The sequence below is a fragment of the Gadus macrocephalus genome, chromosome 10 (assembly GCF_031168955.1).
Source record: "Gadus macrocephalus chromosome 10, ASM3116895v1".
NCBI lineage: Eukaryota > Metazoa > Chordata > Actinopteri > Gadiformes > Gadidae > Gadus > Gadus macrocephalus.
Window position 1 is genome coordinate 10802849 of NC_082391.1, and position 18550 is coordinate 10821398.

The window sequence follows — 18550 nt, forward strand, 5'->3', positions numbered from 1 at the left end:
GAATGTCAACGTATAGCACATTATTGTCATTAAGGCATATTTCCCTTTCGGGGAACGTTTCATTTAACGTATATAGTCTGAAACACGTATCTTGGCCGTGAATACGTTTTATTGAACAACCAACAAGGTTATAAAATACATAAATTCCTTGTTACATAGCCTACAATAGCCTACATTAATTATAATTATTTGACAACTTCCCATCACTGCCAGTACTACGGCAAAGGTGATGGTGATGCAGGGTTGCGAGCTTCACGGGTTGTTTTAAAAACTGATTCGCGGGTGTAAACCTCAAAGGCGCGGGTCAAGGTTTTCTTGGGTATTTCAAAACCCAGCGCAGAAACAGTTGGGGTGTAATATGTATTGTATAATCTTCTTGAAAACTCAGTCAGAACTATTATAAACCAGAGGATGGGCGGGGTTGGGCAGTGGACACACACACACACCAACCCGGTATCACGCCAAGGCATGAAATAGATACGTTGGTCCACACCACATCGGCCAAATCCGACGCTAGGCAATAGACGCTGTCCACTTCCGTTCAGCCAGACTACGCTTTGCCTGACCAAAGCGTGAGGAGTACACGCTTTCTTCTCCATTCTAAATGAATGGAGGAATAGCACCAACAGGGGTCGAGACGTTCTCCTAGCATTTGGTGAAATTGTTACGTAGAGCCTATATTAATCTTTATTATCTGAATGAGAAATGCAATATTTTAGGACAGATACACCATTAAACGTGTTTCTAATAACATTTCTAGCGAGAAATATACCTTTTCCTTGCATAATCTCCAGCTAGTGAATGCGTATGATCTTTATTAATCTTTATTATCTGAATGGGAAATGCAATATTTTAGGACAGAATCACCATTAAACGTGTTTCTAATGACACTTCTAGCGAGAAATGCACTTTTTCCTTGAAAAGTCTTCAGTCAGTGAATGTGCATGATCTTTATTAATCTTTATTATCTGAATGGGAAATGCAATATTTTTGGACCGATTCACCGTTAAACGTGAACCTAATAACATTTCTAGCGAGAAATATACTTTTTACTTGCATATTCTTCAGTCAGTGATTGTGTCTGATCTTTAGTTTGATAGTTATTAGGAAGATTTTATAGGCTCGCTCGCATTTTTCAACGACGTCAGGTTGCTAGGGACGCTGCTTTCGCTAAACTAGAAGCTCACGTGTTTCCTGCGTTTGTGTTATTAAACCGTTACTTTATGTAACTTTTAATGCCTATCATCTTGTTAGAAACACGTATATCTGACCCAGCCAACCCAGTAGCCAAAAGCATACGTTGACAACGTTTTCGTGAACCTTGGATTAAAGGCCCACTATGCAACTTCGGGCATTTCTTCGCTGTTTTCTGGGTTTTGGCACGCACATTTCTCTACACAGCGCCCCCTACAGCTTCGTAGTAGATATTTCACAACACTGTCGTAACAACTCGTTGACGACCCTTCCCCATGCACTTCTACGCGAGCCATGTGCATTTGTTTTCAAAGAAGCCGGCGAATGCGTGGAGCCATGTCCGAAGTAGATGTTCATAAAGTGTAGGCATGGTTATACATTTTTTAAATGGTGTATTTGTGTTGCAATAAACATAAATCCATCCTTTTTTATAGTTGACGGGGAGAATTTATATCCTAGATTATAATTGTTATATCTTAGGTTGAACAGAACAATCAGTGTAAGAGGTTTGGCCAACATAATAATCTAAATAAACAAGAACCTGGATTCGGGGATTCAGTCTGTATCTGGGGGACGAGACGGACAAACAGCAAAACACCCATGGAAACAAAGATGTTTATATGGTTGCAACCAAGCAAGCTAGAAACATACAGGGCTCACAACAAAACGGTCGAGAAAACAATTTTTACAGGGCTCACAACAAAATGGTTGAGCAAACACATTTGTACAGAGACTATCAACATCAAGAATACCACGAAGACAAAGTTCACCCAAGGGTACTTTCAATTTCAAAAGCAACACGGCCGAGTCGGCGTCTGATTTGCAGTCTTCTTTTTCTTTCAGTTCACGCTATTCCTGAAAAGCTTGCCCAACGTTTACTCGTGTCTGGCCTCTCTGTCGGTCAGTCTCCCTTTTCTCTTCTTCTGTTCCTCCGACATTGGGTTTCTCTGTCTCTTTTTAGTCGGCTGATCTATGATGAATATAACAATCCCTTAGTTACTTGTGTTTATATCGAGCCGGTTCCGTGTTTGGGGGTCTGTGCCGTAAAGCACCAACGCCCGGAGTTCAGAAAATTGAACTTTCAACGCTCCAACGTGTGACACTTCGCCACGATAGCCAATCAGCGTGGAGCTTGACCCGATGTCACTGACAGAGAGTAGTGACCCTTGCACAGAAGCATACGGCCGACATCTTTCTTTATTCTGGGTGGAAATAGTAACATAGTTACGCCATTAAATGCGTTTATGGAAACATTTTTAGCGAGAAATGTGCATTTTACTTTCATAATGTTCGCTCGGTGAATGTGAAGGATGTTTGGTTTGATAGTTATGACGAAGAGTGAACGCTCCATTCACTTGCATGGACAGCGTCTCTGGTTGCTAAGCAACCTCAACATCTTGGCGGACTATCTGCTGATCAACACTACGAATGCTGGAAACACACCAGACACACCATGTGAAGTTATTTAACCCGATTATCGTTATTTATGAGTCCTTAGCCCAAGTGAAGGAGTTCAAGTACCTCGGGGTCTTGTTCGCGAGTGAGGGTACTATGGAGCGTGAGATTGGCCGGAGAATCGGAGCAGCGGGGGCGGTATTGCGTTCGCTTTACCGCACCGTTGTTACGAAAAGAGAGCTGAGCCGCAAGGCAAAGCTCTCGATCTGCCGGCCGATCTTCGTTCCTATCCTCACCTATGGTCATGAGGGTTGGGTGATGGCCGAAAGGACGAGATCGCGGGTACAAGCGGCCGAGATGAGTTTTCTCAGAAGGGTGGCTGGCGTCTCGGGATAGGGTGAGAAGCTCAGTCATCCGTGAGGAACTCGGATTAGAGCCGCTGCTCCTTTACTTAGAAAGGAGTCAGCTGAGGTGGTTCGGGCATCTGGCAAGGATGCCCACTGGGCGCCTCCATTGGGAGGTGTTTCAGGCACGTCCAGTGGGGAGGAGACCTCGGGGAAGACCCAGGACTAGGTGGATAGATTATATCTCAACACTGGCCTGGGAATGCCTCGGGATCCCCCCGTCAGAGCTGGTCAATGTGGCCTGGGAAAGGGAAGTCTGGAGCCCCCTGCTTGAGTTGCTCCCCCCGCGACCCGACCCCGGATAAACGGATGACGATGAGATGAGATCGTTATTTATATCCGAGATTATTTAATCTAACCCGATCTAAACTCTATCATGCACCCAAACACGGCGGCGTTTGGGATTCCTACCTCGGACTCTAGCGCAGCCACAGGCGCGTTGGGCGCGTTGAACCTTTTTTGTGACACACAATGATCAAGCGTCAGGTTAGGCGCGTTACTCGCGTTATCCAACGCGAGTAACGTGGTTGGTGTGGCCGTACCATTAGTCGATTGATCCATGATGAATGCAACAATTGCCTCGCAACTGGCTGTTTATATCTAGCCGGTGCCATGTTTGGGTGTGTGTCTGTGCCGTAAAGCATTTTCGAAACTACAATCTGACTACATTTTCGAGGATACTTCCGTTGCGTCACATCCGGATTGTCCCGGTCCGAGCAGATCAAGTTGCATATGCGCTTTTTCACTGGAGAAGCAACATGGGTAAATGACACACCCACCAATCGACCCAGAAATGGATGCAGAACCATCAGCATAACTCTCAACCTGCATACTTAATGTAATTTTGGCTAAAAAAGTTGCATAGTGGGCCTTTAAGTTGCATTTCAACATAAAATAGCGTGTTATACACACACACACACACACACACACACACACACACACACACACACACACACACACACACACACACACACACACACACACATACACACACACACACACACACACAATGCATTTCGCTGCTAAAACAACAACAACAAATATTCCCTCAAATATTATTACTTTCAAAACATTGGCCAAAGTGGAATATCTTTTTTTATTTGGGCTGCTTCTAGGACATTTTGGGTGGATTTTGAACGGTATGTGGCCAGGACGTTTTTTGCAGGACCTGGCAACCCTGCGCTGTTGCCCGAGGTGGTGAAATGCTCCGGAACAGATCTGTATCCACTATGGCCAAAAGACTTGTATGTCCCCCCTCCCCCCTTAAATAAATACTATGGCAGAATAAAGAATAAATTCATGCATTATCATTCAACTTGAACATGTGTTTTTACAGTATAGCGTGGTGGAGGGATGACGTATGTTGGCCAATCCGGAAGCGTCGCCCTGGGTTCCCTTGACAAAAAGCCAACAGGTTTTTCCATTGGATTTTTGCAGAAAAATTAGCATCTTTGAAGCACCCCCTCAAAAACTAAAAGTAAATAAATAAATAAAAATATCCCTGCTCCAAAGAACGAAATGTAAACCAATGCATTCTGAATGGGAGTGTTTCTCAGATTTTTCCATGCTACACAGAACGAAATGTAAACCCATGCAAATAAAGACTTCATGGTCATAATAATTTAAATATCATTAATCTCCTGAGGTATTCTATTTTTTTCAACGGGGCTGCATCCAGTCACTTGACCGTCATGGTTGCTATGGTGGTTGCTATCGACCGCCCCCTCTAATCCTTACATGGCTCTAAAAACCACGCGGCAAAGGAGCTGCCGTCAATTGTGTTGTTTTTGTCGTAAACTAGGGTCCGAAGGTTAAAAAATAGACAGATATTCCAAGGTATCCTTAAAAGGCAGCTTGGATGTTTTTATTTTCTGCAGTTTAGACTTCTTCTATAACCTATTTTTGAAAGCAAAACACCAAGCTCATTGATTTAACAAGGCAGGGTTATTTGAAACAATTTATTAAATAAATATTTGTGAGAGGTCATTCCTTCTCCTGAGTTTGCTTCCAATTTATGTCTAGTTTACAACCCTACTGTCCACAAGCATCACCCCCCCCTCCCCATATGGATTTGGAGAATTGTTGCCACGTCCCAGTGGTGGAGGTATCATATATATGAAAGAGGGCATTCAATTATACTACAATGATCAATTAGGAGGCCGAAGCCCTGAAGGAAGTGATAAAATAGGTGACTGGGTCGACAACATTTAAGTAAGCTGTTACTTGAGGTCTCTTATATATCAAAGGGGGTTTCAAAGGACGCATACGCTTCAACCTGTGGCTCCAGCCCTACAGGAAATGACTCAGCAAGTGCTCCATCTCGTTGCACCTGCACCCAGCGGCTCGCTTGCAAGATTTTGGCCTGAAGTTCTTCCCAGACCTACACCGTAGCCATCCAACCTGCATATCTGAGAATCAGGCCTCTCTTTAATAATGACAAAAAGTTATGAGAGAAATACACATTAACTTTTGTCTCATAAGCGGCGTGGTGCCGTCTCCTTTTGACCCCAGACTTCTGGGGGAATAGCTGAATCAATTCATTAGTCAATCAGAAGCATGTAAATATCTTCCCGGTGGCGTAAGAGGGCGATGTTGAAGGTGTCCTTCAACATCTACGCTTCCAGGCAATTGCAACGGTGCCACACATGAGCATATTCGAACATGTTTAATGGTAGTAATTAGCTGTCGAAATTGGAGGCCTTAATCAATAATGAGCAGCTATTGATTTGCTTCCCGATAGAAATTTGTGACAAATGACATGTTACTTAGCATCTACACGTTGAGCTGAGTCCAATGACACCAAGCAGTATTTGACATGGTACACCTAGGTCTAGGACATGATCTCGGTCTAGCAAGAGGGCGAGCTTGATCTCATTGGACTCAGCTTAACGTGTAGATGCTAAATAACATGTAATTTGTAAAAAATCTCCATCGGGAAGCAAATCTATAGCTGGTTATTATTGATAAAGGCCTCCAAAATCGACAGCTAATTACTACCCCGAAACATTAAAATATGATCATGTGTGGCACTGTTGCATTCGCCTCGAAACGTAGATGTCAAAGGACACCTTGTTTGCCCCGTTACGCCACCGGGAAGATATTTTCATACTTCTAATGGATTGATTCATATTTTAAGGTCCTCGGAGTGAGACTTTAAGCGGCTGCAGCAGAAGTGTTGAGACGAAAGATGATATCAAGACATTTATAGAATATTCCCATTCACATTATGATTCTTCGTCATAACATCCGACCAAACATCCTTTACAGTCCCCCGCACCGGCCCCCCTTTCCTGCACTCGGGGTCCGACTGGGCCAAGTTTCGGGCAGGAAGGGCCCCCCCTTCCTGCCCGAGGGGGCCGACCGGGCCAAGTTTCGGTGCGGGGTTCCCAGTTAGGCCCTAGAATATGGTATTTAAATTTCAGGGTGGTAGGACCTTCCTATCTCAAAAACTGTTTTTCCACCACATTCTGAACCATTAGGTCTTGCAGGCCACACTTCTGAGGGGCTTTGACCAAATGACAGTCCCTTTGGGAAAACTTTTTTTCTCTATGGGCTAGAACTACAAATCTTGGATATGTGTGTAAACATTTCGAGATAGCATCCCTAGCTATCTCGAAAAGGCCGGAAAAGGGGTTTGACCTCCTACAGTACAGTCAATGTAAGACAGAGGTTAGTTTCTAGGCCCCATTTTTTGCGGGATGGAGGTGTACATTTGTGGCTTAATGTGTGTAGACACAGCTGGCCTGTGGCCCTTTCTTTGAAGTCTGGGGTCAAAACGTCAAAAGGAGCCGGCACCACGCTGCTTATGAGATAACAAAAAGTTAATGTGTATTTCTCTCATAACTTTTTGTCATTATTGAAGAGAGGCCTGATTCTCAGATATGCATGTTGGACTGTTAGGGTGTAGGTCTGGGAAGAACTTCAGGCCAAAATCTTGCAAGCGAGCCGCTGGGTGAGGTGTAACGAGATGCAGCACTTGCTGAGTCATTTCCTGTAGGGCTGGAGCAACAGGTTGAAGCGTATGCGTCCTTTGAAACCCCCTTTGATATATAAGAGACCCCAAGGTACAGTTTACTTAAATGTTCTCGATTCAGTCACCTATTGCATCACTTCCTTTAGGGCTTCGGCCTCCTAATTGATCATTGTCGTATAATTGAATGCCCTCTTTCATATTATATGATACTTCCACCACTGGGACGTGGCAACAACTCTCCAAATCCATATGGGGAGGGGGGGGGGGATGCTTTTGGACAGTAGGGGTGTACACTAGACATAAAAAGGAAGCAAACTCACGAGAAGGAATGACCTCTCACAAATATTATTTAATAAATTGTTTCAAATAACCCTGCCTCGTTAAATCAATGAACTTTGTGTTTTGCTTTAAAAAATAGGTTATAGAAGAAGCCTAAACTGCAGAAAATAAAAACATCCAAGCTGCCTTTTAAGTAAACCTCGGAATATCGGTCTATTTCTTAACCGTCAGACCCTAGTTTACGACAAAAACAACACAATTGACGGCAGCTCCTTTGCCGCGTGGTTTTTAGAGCCATTTAAGGATTAGTGGGGGCGGTCGATAGCAACCACCACCATAGCAACCATGACGGTCAAGTGACTGGATGCAGCCCTGTTGAAAAAAATAGAATACCACCCTCAGGATATTTAAATTATTATGACCATGAAGTCTTTATTTGCATGGGTTGACATTTCGTTCTGTGTAGCATGGAAAAATCTGAGAAACACTCCCATTCAGAATGCATTGGTTTACATTTCGTTCTTTGGAGCAAGGATATTTTTATTTATTTATTATAGCAGCCCAAATAAAAAAAGATATTCCACTTTGGTCAATGTTTTGAAAGTAATAATATTTGAGGGAATATTTGTTGTTGTTTAAGCAGCGAAATGCATTGTGTGTGTGTGTGTGTGTGTTTGTTTTGGGGTATATAAGGACAGATTTCAAGACATTTCAAAGAGTTACGAGGACCCTCCGGTATAGGTAAAAATAAACCTTTTTAAACGTTTTCTCAGCATGTTTTAATACCCAAAAAGTGGTTTTCTCAAAAGTCCTTATGTACCAAAAACCTGACATATTTTGTATATTTGTGTGTCCGCCACTGCCCCTATCGGTGGTCGGGGTCCCTGTATGCTGCGACACACAAGCGCGGGAAATTATACACAAACGCGGGAGATTATACACAACACGCAAAATTAGACGCTAACTCAACACTGCGCATGCTCATTTTGATTGGCTGGATAGAAGAGAGCTACTACTACGTCTATGATCACCAGATTCATTTGCTGGGAGTTCTGGAAATGCACGTTGTGGAGAGCAGGTAAGAAATGGTAAATGGAAATGGTTTGGTAAGCCTAACACTATTGTATTTTAGAGCATTGCTAGATTGCTAGCAGCTAGCTGAAAACGTATTTTGTTTTTGCCTTCTTTTCATCAGAGGCGTCAGACTAACGTCAATTCCGCTAGCAAACTACATTAAAACGTTGCTATTTATGCTTAGCATTAGCTTGGTAGAACGCTTAGCCTAAACCACAAACGGCACAGTGGTATTGAGGGAGGGGGAGAGGGGGTTACAACGGTGACTATCAATGTTGTTCAACTTTATTTGAAGTCTGAATTGTTCCAGTTTCTCTGAAGAGGTAGAGGGACGCGCCCATCTAGAAAACTAATGGACTAAATATTAAGTAGCCCAACATTAACTCCCACGTGAGGAAAGTATAGCCAGATGTAACCAATTTTAGGAGTGTAAAAGTGAATTACAGTATAATATAAGTTGGACTAACAATAAGACCAGGACCAGAATCAGAAGAGACCAAATTCGAGAGGAGCCACTGTACTGAGCAACAACAATGAGGCAGACACAAGAGTAACAATTGAGTAGCCACTCTTATATTTTACAGTGAACAAAGTAATTTGTCTGGTTCGTACAAAATGCAAAATATTATACCAAACAGTAAGAAAAATAAAAAAAGTAGTGTGCACACTTAAAACAAAAATGTCTGTTGGGGCCCTTAAAATAAAAGGAGTTGTTGAAAGTTCACCTGATTCCAAGGTTCCTTGTAGTGTAATGTGAGTGTATCATTTGTGTGAATGAGTGTGTACGTGAATATCTCCTCGGTGCTAATCTTCAATCAGGGTAGTTGGCTCGCCATCTTTCACAGCAGGAAGTTGTCCTGAACCTCAGACTCTCAGTCCTCTAAAAAACCTGACCTGTAGACAGGGTCACACAATACATTCAACACTATCCATTCTCAGATGCATCATTAGGGATATCAGATGTCAAAAGATGCACACAATTACATCTTATTCTGACAAATCTTCATCTCCATCTCAATTCTCAAATCTGTCTTTGTTGTACAACGTTCAATCTTTAGTGTATCATTCATGAGAACTAAATATTAAAGTGCTCACACATTTACCTGTTCATGTGAACAGTTTAAATAATACTTATGGCAAGTAACCATTAACATACAAAACCATTAATTATAAACATCTGAACCATGTGCAAATAACATAACAGTACACATTTTGAGTTAGACTCGGAGGTATTAAAGAATTGTGCTTAGTTCACTCTTACACTATAGGCCTATTCATGTCCGAGATCTGCACCAAAAATTACCCTCTAATTGCTTTAAACTCAGTTGGAATAACATAAATGTCTTCAATAAATTGCACAATACAAAATAAACTATTGTTTTATATTCATCACATTCACAACATATCAAATTACTATTTTTTCCCTAATATCACCACTGCTTTCTTTCAGCACACGGAAAACAACAGGAAAATAGCACCAGAGCAGCTAAAGAGCAAATTTCTCACCGTTGCTCTGTGTATCAAGGTGGAGCATGCCGATGCCGAACCTCGTAGCAGCTCTCCGGAGGACAGGCAAGCAGTTAGCCTGCTAAGCACAGAGCTAGCATTAGCATGGACGCCGACGGTAAGCGTCAAGCTATCTTTTCATCGGATAATTAACACGTCTTACCGACGTAACTCTCCTTCGTTCAGCCACTTGGCTCCGGACCTCCACTGGGTAAGTGCTCCGACTCTTTTTCCTTTTTCACAGGTTTCACTCTGGGTTTCTTCTCTAGTTTTCCTCTTCTCCTTAACACACAGCTGCCCTCGCTTCCCGGGCCGAGATCCGAAAAGACCGGAAGAGCAACGCGACTGCACTTCCTCTCCGAGCCGACAGGCTGAGCGTGGCCTGCGTAGCTTCTGATTGGCTGCTGAGAACTAGGTACCCCACGTGGGACCATGCGAGTTGAGCGGTGCATTCAAAACAAATAAGATAATCAAAGCAAACAGTCTCTCTTCTTTTACGGTACTAAATTAACTGTGTTTCTTACACCTGGTTACACAGAGGTTATGGCTTGGCAAGCTTAATGTCCAGCGCTCGGGTTGTGCCGATGGACGACATCGTCCATCGTGATGGCTGACCGACATCACGATGGAGAGCCACCATCGTGATGCCCCCCCCCCGCCATCAGACACACACTCATCCTCCTAGTCTCTTCTATAGTTAAGCTAAAAACGTTCCAGGGATTGCTCTGTAAATTTAATTAAGAATATATGTAATGCATATGCATGCTATTTTAAATACGGTAGCCTATGCCAGCGACGAGACTTCCGCGATCTGATCACATTTTTCGAGGCAGATTAGGCCTACAGTGCCATGTCGCCAAACTATGACTGTGCGGCTGGAGAAGATGTAAAGCGAAGCAGCAGCCTCGCCCCGTGAGATCCTGTCCTTAACGGAGAAAGTTGCCATCACCACCGATGCTTGGAAAGCGTTGACTACGGAGGCGTATGCCTACGGGACCGAGACCGTTCACTTTTTCACCGACTGGATGGTGCAGAGCAGGCCCGGTTCTACGGGGGTGCATAAGCATGCATTGCACCCCCGAAAAAAATGTTTGCACCCTCAATTAAAAAAAAAAAATAATAATAATATTATTTTTTTTTTTAGAAATATGATAAAAATAATAAAATAATTGCTCACAAAACAAATTGTAATGAAACCTGTGACAATTTCCATTAAATACCGTTGAGATATCAGCATCCAACATCACTCTGACTGTTCACCAAACTGACAAAATCACTCCGCATTTATGTATGGTGTTTTGTTTATGTTGCTTGGCAACAGTCCGCTCAGTGGGGATCTATTTTTGTTGCCGGAAGCAATTTCATTCGTTTATATGATTAAATAAACAAACAAATCAAAATCTATTGTCAATTATTATTATTATTAACAGTACATTTTACTAGTATAACTGTTGTATATAGCAATATCACACTCGAGGTCGCAATGTTGTCGCTCTATATCAGCGCTGCTGTGATTGGCCGCCGGCCGGCATCGTGTGCAAAATGCACGCACCCATATAGTATATCTATGGTGCGCACGGTAGTGACGTTGAACTTCTTCGGCAGCAACAGTTATATATCCGTTGGATATCCGTTGGATATCCAATACATGTATTAAATATATTATGTTCATAAGAACCCATATTTCTTTTTATTGCATTTATTTACAATCGTGTTAACTTTTAGAGTATTATACTGATTACTTTTTGTTCAAAGTTCAAAGTCTGAAAGTGTTCTTTCCTTGTTCAGCTAAAATCTGTTTTATTTTTAAGTGGCAATGTACAATTATTTGTTATGTCAAATATCCTGCCACAATTTATAAAAAATAAACGTTATTTTTGAATTGCAGTCACATGTTTTTTTTTTTGGGTAGAATTCTGTTATTTTTTACACCTCAAAAACCTATCTCATATTCAAAGCTATCCAAGATATCAATAAGCTAATATTGCAGCTGAAATGTTCTCCACATCACAAGACATGATATGATACCATCTTTTAAGCACAGTAATTGTTTGTTGTCCCAACATGTCAGTAGAACTACGCAGAAGTGCTTGTCTATGGTAGGAAAAGCCTGTGTGTAAAAAAGCGAAGTCTGAACTGAAGCTGGGTAGCTGGTTTTAGTATAGTACTAGTGCACCCCCTGTAATCTCAGATGCACCCCAAGGCATTCTGTTCTGGAACCGGGCCTGGTGCAGAGTGCGATCCTGTAGACCCGCTCAATGCCAGAGAGGCACACGGCGGAAAACATGTTCGGCTAACATTTTTCGTTTCCAAATATTTATTTAAAAACGAAAATATCTGTTTTAGTGCCTGTGTGTTAATTTAAATGTTTTTATATCTTAAAAAAAATCTGTTGCAAATAGGAGGCGCGCAGCATCAATATCTTAACTAAAAAAAGTTAGTCGGCCAACGCAGACACATTGTCATTTAGTATCTGAGCATACTGTTTGAATATCCATGGTATTAGTGAGATGAAAAGTAGCGAAGTTGTGTTGTAGTTTACATTTTTGTTCTTAATTTCCTTAGTAACTTCCATCATGCCATGGAGAACTCCCCTGCAGGATGCCACTAATCACATCCTTGCAGGAAGAGACAAGAATTCAATGTTAGAAATCAAATATATTAATCCAGTTAAAGGTGAGTGACTTTGCCATACTGTACAGGGTTACACGTCACTGGTTCTTGAATTGATATTGTGACCAGTGGTTTTCACACAAACATCAATATAAATTAAAGTTGTTAATAGTATTTAAATAATATCTTAGTTAATAGTGGGCCTGTCTGTTGCTGTATTCTACACTTGGACATGTATTCATTGTTGTACATGAGGAATTGAAAAAAAAAAGCACAACGTTGCATTGTAGCAATTTATAGGAATAATTCAGTTTTATGTGATTATTTGCAGTGCTGAGTTGTATCCAATGGATAGTCTGCTACCCCTGTTACTCTAATAAGGTTGTGTCTGCAGGTCGTGGAATCTTCACTTTAGCTGTTTTCAATCAAGGAGACTTTGTGGCCGAGTATAGAGGGGAGCTCATTGATGCAGCCGAAGCTGAACATAGACGTAAACTGTACCACAATGCATGTTCGATCTTCATGTTTGACTTCACATGGAAGCAGAAGACATGGTGGTAGGTTCAGAATGACTAATACTGTATGTTTAGATTACTATAGTGAGAAGTCAGGATTTCTGAAGTAAAGATCTCATGTTGTACATTAACTTGCATCAACTGTGCATCAAACATCTATACTAGTATTGGATATTGGCATTAGTGTACTGTAGTTGCTTACAAATTAATGTACAATTCAAAATTGTCACTATAAACGTCTGATTAGTGCATGATGTTTGTACATTTGCAGCATTGATGGAGCACTTGAAGATGGGTCATTTGGACGACTGGTAAACGATGAGCACAAGGCACCAAATTGCAGAATGAAGTTGATCGAAGCAGATGGGAAGCCACATCTCTGCCTTTTTGCACTGAAGGAAATTATGGCAGGAACTGAAATCACTTATGACTATGGTGGGAAAGAATGGCCCTGGCGTAAAGAGGTGGGTCATTTAGATTTTTTTCCCCTATGAATTGGTGTCGAGGTTTAAAAATATAGCCTATAGTTTGACATCTTGGTAAAAATGAACAATAACACAATTGTGTGATTGATGTCCAAGTTCAGATGTGCATTTTTCTGTTTAACTTGTTTAGACACAACTCAGTGGTGCAAGCTTCCCTTCTGGCCAACACTCCGTTGCAGAGCTTAGTGACCACGCCCATGACTTGGAACCCGATGTTTTCTCTACAGACTTATTCAGAGGTGAGTCCCTGCTTGAAGAAACAATGCCTGGTACATACTAGGGTCTTGCAAGGCACTGTGCATTCATGTCCTGTGTTCTCTTCAACAGACACCGAATGGAGAGCAGAGTCATCCAGTCCCACACCAGACAGTCCAGCGCATGAGGTTTGTTTGAATTTAGCTGTTTATTTTGGGATGCATGAATGTTTAGAAATGATTATGTTTCGTAAGGGACATATTTATCAATGAATTACAATTATACTGCAGGTACAGTCTGAAAATCTTTGTCTTTAGAGAATGTCATGATTCGGTCTTAACCTTTCATATTTACTCCTCTCTTAGGCGACTCACCTTTATGCCACCACTAGATTGACAAACTCTCCCTGTGCTTTCATCCTCCAAACTTTCTGTCTCTCCCGCTGGCTCACTAGCTCTACTCTGAACACAACAGAGGAAACATGGAAGGAATAATATCACAGATATCAGCAAACTATTTACCAGCAGACTACTGAAACACACTATAGACATCAGTGCCACTGCCAACAGGATTCTGCTCTAATGTCACAATTCGGTTTAAACCATTAATATTTACTCTTTGACAATCATTTTGCAGACGCTTTTAACCAAAGTAACTTACAAATTGCATTGAACACAGGAAAGGCCAAGGTTCTACTAGTTTCCAGAACTCCTCTCTTAGGCTACTCACCTCTATGTCACTACCAGATTGACACACACTGCTTTCATCCTCCAAACATTCTTGCTCTCTCTGTGCTTCACTCTCTTTATTCTGAACACACCAAAGTGAACATGCCACAGGGAAGATCCACATCCTCATTGTACCCAGCACTTCTGAAAATGCACTTCCGAATGCATCTCTGTCCCCAGCACATTTAAATCCAAACGGCCCATGCATTTAGATCTAATGGGGAACATTTCGGAACATTGAGACGTCGGCATAATGAGGCGTTGGAATTACGGAATGGGGCCGGGGCCAACGTCATCTAGCTGGCTTATTACATGGGTAACACATAGCTAATGATGCTGCTCGCTAGAGAAGCGACAAAAACCCACGAAATTTGATAGACACTATCAAAAGCTTCATAACTTACCTGTTTTTTCGATCGTAACATGCCACTAATTTGCTGTTGTTGATGTTTTTGATTCCATGGTCATGTAAAAAAGACAGTTGATGACCAATGCAATCGAGTGACACAAGTCACCGTCACCGAGCCGCACGTGCGGGGACGAATCAAATCATGGATCTATCCCATTGGCTAGCTAGCCCGAACAGCCATATTCTCATTGGCTGTAAGAGCTGTAGATAGAATCGGATTGAGTTATTTAGGGTGTGCGGCGCGCACTGTGTGCAGAGATGCGTTCAGGGAACGGAGTGTACTTCAGGGAAAACCTAAGTGTTCTACCCATAGAAATATTGAATTGCTATATCCCTATTCCCAGCGATTTATTGGGGGGGACATTTTGGGATATCTGAACATTGGGGGGGACTTGTACCCCCCAATGTATATGGCCACTACGCCTATGACAGAGGTGTAGCCATGGTTTCAACATCGGGGGGGACAAATGCCTGGGGGCGGGGTCCGGCCCCCCCAGGCAAAGATTTTGAACATGCATTAATCTAGTGCACTCCGAGAGCAAAATCTCAATACCTAGCACCTAATTTTGAAGACCTTTCTAGGGATGGATGTTTAAAACACTTTAATACTGGATGTGACCAAGCAGTCTGGGAGTGTGGAAGACTTGAAATTGGGAAAAGGTTGACACAAATACTTCAGAGCTCTGTTTTCCTTTACTTTTTTAATTAAATATAACATTTTGTGCTCCTCAATATTTCAACCAATCCAGTCAGTTCCTTTTTTCCCACATTCAATTCATTGATGTTTTGTCTTTTTTACAAAACACACACAAACAAACACCTGCACTACCACAACAAGGACACAAAATCCAGCCAGTACTTCCATTACATTTTTTATAACATAACCATCACATTTGCCAATGTTGAGTAAAACCCACCCAGGTGCATCTATCTCATGGACCTAAATAGAAGTCACCCCAAAACTTTTGTTACCCCTCAGAAAACATACGATTTTCAGATATTTTCAACCACTTGTTTAATAAGTACATAGATGAGTTTCATGAGAGAGCGCACTGAGCTAATCTCATGGTGAAACCATTAAGGTACGGCCACACCAAACGCGTTACCTGCGTACCACGCATATAAAATCGGCAATTTTTCCATAGGGAAGCATTGGTTTACGCGCGTATGAGGTGCGTACACGCGTATCATGCGTACCAAGCAACATTTTACTCGCTGTAGGAGCGTATGAGGCGCGTACATATACGCGCGTATATATACGCGCGCACATATACGCGCGTACATATACGCGCGTACATGTACGCGAGGAGTTCAAAAAATTTAACTTTTTACGCTCAAACGCGCCGCAATAGCCAATCAGCGTTGAGCTTGACCCGACGTCACTGGCAGAGAGTAGTGAGCTTGGACAGAAGCATACGGCCGACATCTTTCTTTATTCTGTGTGGAAATAGTAACATAGTTACGCCATTAAATGCTTTTATGGAAAAAAAAATAGCGAGAAATGTGCATTTTACTTTCATAATGTTCGCTCGGTGAATGTGAAGGATGTTTGGTTTGATAGTTATGACGAAGAGGGAACGCTCCGTTCACTTGCATGGACAGAGTCTCTGGTTACTAAGCAACCTCAACGTCTTGGCGGACTATATATCTGCTGATCAACACTACGAATGCTGGAAACACACCAGACACACCATGTGAAGTTATTTAACCCGATTATTGTTATTTATATCCGAGATTATTTAATCTAACCCGATCTAAACTCTATCACCCAAACACGGCGACGTTTGGGTTTCCTACCTCGGACTCCAGAGCAGCCATGTCCATGGCAGCCACGGCCGGCAACTTTCTTTATTCTGAGTGGAAATAGTAACATAGTTATGCCATTAAATGCGTTTATGGAAACATTTCTAGCGAGAAATGTGCATTTTACTCTCATAATGTTCGCTCGGTGAATGTGAAGGATGTTTGGTTTGATATTTATGACGAAGAGTGAACGCTCCGTTCACTTGCATGGACAGAGTCTCTGATTGCTAAGCAACCTCAACGTCTTGGCGGACTATTTCTCTGCTGATCAACACTACGAATGCTGGAAACACACCAGACACACCATGTGAAGTTATTTAACCCGATTATTGTTATTTATATCCGAGATTATTTAATCTAACCCGATCTAAACTCTATCACCCAAACACGGCGACGTTTGGGTTTCCTACCTCGGACTCCAGAGCAGCCATGTCCATGGCAGCCACGGCCGGCAACTTTCTTTATTCTGAGTGGAAATAGTAACATAGTTACGCCATTAAATGTGTTTATGGAAACATTTCTAGCGAGAAATGTGCATTTTACTCTCATAATGTTCGCTCGGTGAATGTGAAGGATGTTTGGTTTGATAGTTATGACGAAGAGTGAACGCTCCGTTCACTTGCATGGACAGAGTCTCTGATTGCTAAGCAACCTCAACGTCTTGGCGGACTATTTCTCTGCTGATCAACACTACGAATGCTGGAAACACACCAGACACACCATGTGAAGTTATTTAACCCGATTATTGTTATTTATATCCGAGATTATTTAATCTAACCCGATCCAAGCTCTATCATCCATCCAAACACGGCGGCGTTTGGGTTTCCTTCCTCGGACTCCTTAATCCAGCGCAGCCACAGGCTGGGGGGGGGGGGGGGGGGAGTTTTGGGCGGTCTCATCTACGCGCGTATGCGTATGCGCGTATCTGACCATTTTTGACACAAAATGGTCAAGCAACATTTTCGCTGCGTTACGCACGTACATGGTACGCGAGGTACGCGCTTGGTGTGTTCGCACCTTTAGCCATAATGAATGATGCACTGTTAAAGAATTGACATGTCAAGGACATAACCTAAATGTTTTCTGATTAGTTATGGATTAACATACATTATACAATGTTTTGTAACTTTGAATGACACTTGACTTAATAATTATTAGATTGCTATATTAGCAACTGCAACGCTGCTGTGTAAAGTTGTGTGTCAACTGAAGGAGGCGAGAAAAAAAAAGAGATGAAGATGATGAAGACAGCGGTTTTAGTATCGATACTATTGCACATAAGTATCTAATCCGTAATTATTATTATTTTTTTTAATCGATTAGTATCTGACTATACATTTTTTTGACAACCCTACACTATATACATGTGTGTTAACAGGATTCTGCTTGAATGTCATGATTCGGTCTTAACCTTTCATATTTACTCCTCTCTTAGGCGACTCACCTTTATGCCACCACTAGATTGACAAACTCTCCCTGTGCTTTCATCCTCCAAACTTTCTGTCTCTCTCGCTGGCTACTCTGAACACAACAGAGGAAACATAGAAGGAATAATATCACAGATATCAGCAAACTATTTACCAGCAGACTACTGAAACACACTATAGACATCAGTGCCACTGCCAACAGGATTCTGCTCTAATGTCACAATTCGGTTTAAACCATTAATATTTACTCTTTGACAATCATTTTGCAGACGCTTTTAACCAAAGTAACTTACAAATTGCATTAAACATAGGAAAAGCCAAGGCTCTACTAGTTTCCAGAACTCCTCTCTTAGGCTACTCACCTCTGTCACTACCAGATTGACACACACTGCTTTCATCCTCCAAACGTTCTTGCTCTCTGTGCTTCACTATCTTTATTCTGAACACACCAAAGTGAACATGCCACAGGGAAGATCCACATCCTCATTGTACCCAGCACTTCTGAAAATGCACTTCCGAATGCATCTCTGTCCCCAGCACATTTAAAACC

General features: G+C 42.0%; 2 long non-coding RNA genes across 2 annotated transcripts; both read right to left on the bottom strand.

Annotated features, from left to right (window-relative positions):
- Window positions 1-1863: 1863 nt before the first annotated feature.
- LOC132466347 (uncharacterized) lies at window positions 1864-3103 on the bottom strand. The gene is made up of 2 exons (XR_009527837.1): window positions 2886-3103; window positions 1864-2164 (listed from the first exon to the last, which is right to left on the bottom strand). It is a non-coding gene; the product is annotated as an uncharacterized LOC132466347 (long non-coding RNA).
- Window positions 3104-8870: 5767 nt separating this feature from the next.
- On the bottom strand, window positions 8871-10358 carry LOC132466341 (uncharacterized). Its single transcript, XR_009527829.1, has 2 exons — window positions 9826-10358; window positions 8871-9213 (listed from the first exon to the last, which is right to left on the bottom strand). It is a non-coding gene; the product is annotated as an uncharacterized LOC132466341 (long non-coding RNA).
- Between the last annotated feature and the right edge of the window lie 8192 nt (window positions 10359-18550).